The sequence below is a fragment of the Pongo abelii genome, chromosome 5 (assembly GCF_028885655.2).
Source record: "Pongo abelii isolate AG06213 chromosome 5, NHGRI_mPonAbe1-v2.0_pri, whole genome shotgun sequence".
Classification (NCBI taxonomy): domain Eukaryota; kingdom Metazoa; phylum Chordata; class Mammalia; order Primates; family Hominidae; genus Pongo; species Pongo abelii.
In genome coordinates, this window is record NC_071990.2 from 76,706,836 (window position 1) to 76,710,252 (window position 3,417).

At 36.5% G+C, this 3,417-nt stretch overlaps 1 non-coding gene across 1 annotated transcript; it reads left to right on the plus strand.

Moving 5' to 3' along the window:
• The first annotated feature begins 363 nt into the window (after nt 1–363).
• LOC112133969 (U6 spliceosomal RNA) lies at nt 364–470 on the plus strand. Its single transcript, XR_002915565.1, has one exon. It is a non-coding gene; the product is annotated as a U6 spliceosomal RNA (small nuclear RNA).
• Nucleotides 471–3,417: the final 2,947 nt, after the last annotated feature.

Genomic DNA, 3,417 nt, shown 5'->3' on the forward strand with positions numbered 1-3,417 from the left:
ATAAATCTAATTTTTGTGAGCTCACTTTTCAGTGAACCTTCAGAGGGCCAAGGTGAGTATTCTCTTTGGTCCTTATACCTTTTTAACTGTTCTTCCTGTCATTTGATAAATAATGCAGGAGAGCTTGCTCTTTGTTTTCCTATTTACCAATAGTGAGAGAAACATCATCTCTTTAAGACATGTAGTCCAAAGTGTACACTGACCCTCATGTTCTGCTCTAACCTATGGCAAAGCTCCCACAGAACAATTTCTATTTTACCAGTATACAATCAGGTGTGAGAATGTACTGTAGAGGAAAGTTGTTGAGAATGGTGGAGGACACTTTATGGAAATGTAAAGAGTTTGCAAAAACAGTTATAAGTGGTGCTTACTTTGGCAATACATATAATAAAATTGGAATGATACAGAGAGGATTAAAATGGCCCTTGTATAAGGATGACATGGAAACTCATAAAGAGTTCCATATTTTTACATGGAGACCAAACCTATGACTCACTGGCATCCCTGAAAGAGTAAGAGAGAGCAAGCAATGTGGAAAACATATTTGAAGATATAGTCCATGAAATTTTCCCCAATCTTGCCAGAGAGGTTGACATTAAAATTCAGAGAATTTAGAAAACCCCTACAAGATGTTATACAATGCAACAATCTCTGAGGCACATAGTATCAGATTCTCCAAGGTCTACAATAAATAAAAAATATTAAAGGCACCTAGACAGAAGGGAAGGTCACCTGCAAAGGGAACCTCATCAGGCTAAAGTAGAGCTTTCAGCAGAAATCCTACAAGCCAGAAGAGATTGGAGGCCTATAATTAGTATACTTAAAGAAAAGAAATTAAAAACGAAAATTTTATATTCAACCATCTAAATGTCATAATCAAAGGAGGATAAAATTCTTTCAGGCAAGCAAATGCTAAGGGAATTTGTTACCATCGGGCCTGACCTGCCTTACATGAGGTCCTTAAGGGAATGCTAAACATGAAAATGAAAGACCATTACCAGACACCACAAAAACACACTTAGGCATGTAGACCATTGAGAGTATAAAGCAACTACACAAACAAGTCTATATAGCAACCAGCTAACAACATGATGATAGGATCTAATTCACACGTATCAATATTAACCTTGAATGTAAATGGGCTAAAAGCCCCCACTTAAAAGTCTCACAGTGGCAAGTTGGACAAAGAAGCAAGACCCAACCATATGCTGTCTACAAGAGAGACCCATCTCACAAGCAATGAAAACTTTAGGCTCAAAGTAAAAGGACGGAGAAAGATTTATCAAGCAAATGGAAAACAGAAAAAAGCAGGACTTGCTATTTTTATTTCAGATGAAACAGACTTTAAACCAACAAGGATAAAAAAGAACAAATAAGGATATTACTTAATGATAAAGGTTCAATTCAACAAGAAGCCTTCACTATCCTAAATATATATTCCCAACACTAGAACACCCAGACTCATAAAACAAGTTCTTAGAGAAGTACAAAGAGACTTAGATGAACACACAATAACAGTGAGAGCCTTCGGTACTCCACTGAAAGTATTAGACAGATCATAAGGTAAAAAACTCAGAAAGATATTTAGGATCTAAACCTGACACTTGAGCAAATGGGCCTAACAGACATCTACAGAACAGTCCACTCAACAGGAGAACATACATTCTTCTCATCTGCACATGGCACATACACTAAAATTGACCACACAGTCAGCCATAAAAAGACTCTCATCAAATGCAAACAACAAAAATCATAGCCACCACATTCTTAGACTGCAGCACAATAAAAATGGAAATCAATACCAAGAAGATCTCTCAAAGCCATATAATTACAAAGAAGTCAAATGATCTCCTCCTGAATGACTTTTGGGTAAACAATGAGATTAAGATAGTAATATGGTTTGGATCTCTGTCCCCACCTAAATCTCTTCACGAATTTTACCCCCATAATTCCTATATGTTGTGGGAGGGACCTTGTGGGAGATAATTCAATCATGGTGGCGGTTTCCTCCCCATACTGTTCTCATGGTAGTGAATAAGTCTTATGAGATCTGATGGTTTTATCAGGATTTCCACTTTTGCATCTTCCTCATTCTCTCTTTGCCTGCTGCAATCCATGTAAGATGGCACTTGGTCCTCCTTGCCTTTTGCCATGATTGTGAGACTTCCCCAGCCACATGGAACTGTAAGTCCAATTAAACCTCTTTTTTTTGTAAATTGCCCAGTCTTGGGTATGTCTTTATCATCAGCATGAAAATTGCCTAATACAGGCAGGAATTAAGAGATTCTTTGAAACTAATGAAAACAAAGATACAACATACCAGAATCTCTGAGTCATGGCTGAAGCAGTATTAAGAGGAATGTTTATAGTGCTAAACACCCACATCAAAAAGTTGGAAAGAGCTCAAATTGACATACCTAGAGGAAATAGAAAAACAAGAGCAAACCAATCCTACAGCTAGCAGAAGACAAGAAATAACCAAAATCAGAGCTGAACTGAATGAAATGGAGATGAGAAAAACCATACAAGAAAATCAATGAAACCAAAAGTTGGTTCTTTGAAAGACTAACTAAAATTAATAGACTGCTGGCTGGACTAATAAAGAAAAAAAGAGAAGATCAATATAAACACAATCAGAAATGACAAAGGGAACACTACCCCCAACCCCACAGAAATACAAAAAAGAAAACCCATCTATTACAAACACCTCTATGCACACAGACTAGAAAACCTAGAAGATTATGAATAAATTCCTGGAAACATACAGTCTCCCAAGATCAAACCAGGAAGAAATCAAAACCCTAAACAGACCAATAATGAGTTCCCAAATTTAATCAGTAATAGTAATTTTTCAAACAGACAAAGCCCATCAACCAGAGAGATTCACAGTTAAATTCTATTAGACATATAAAGAAGAGCTGGTACCAATCCTACTAAAACTATTCCAAAAAATTGAAGAGAAGGGACTCCTCCCTAACTCATTCTATGAAGCCAGCATCATTCTAATACTAAAACCTGGAAGTGACACAACAAAAAAAGAAAATGACAGCAAATATCCCTGATGAACATAGATGCAAAAATTATCAACAAAGTACTAGCAAACCAAACCTGGCAGCACATCAAAAAGTTAACCTACCATGATCAAATAGGCTTTATTCCTGGGATATGAGGTTGGTTTAACATATGCAAATCAACAAATGCGATTCATCACATAAACAGAACTAAAAAAAAAAAGATCATCTCAAAAGACACAGCAAAGGCTTTCAGTGAAATTTAACATCTCTTCATGTTAAAAACCCCCAAGAAACTGGGCATTAAGGGACTATACCTCAAAATGATATGAGCCATCTATGACAAACCCACAACCAACATCATACTGAATAGGCAAAAGCTGGAAGCATTTATTTCTTTTGACAA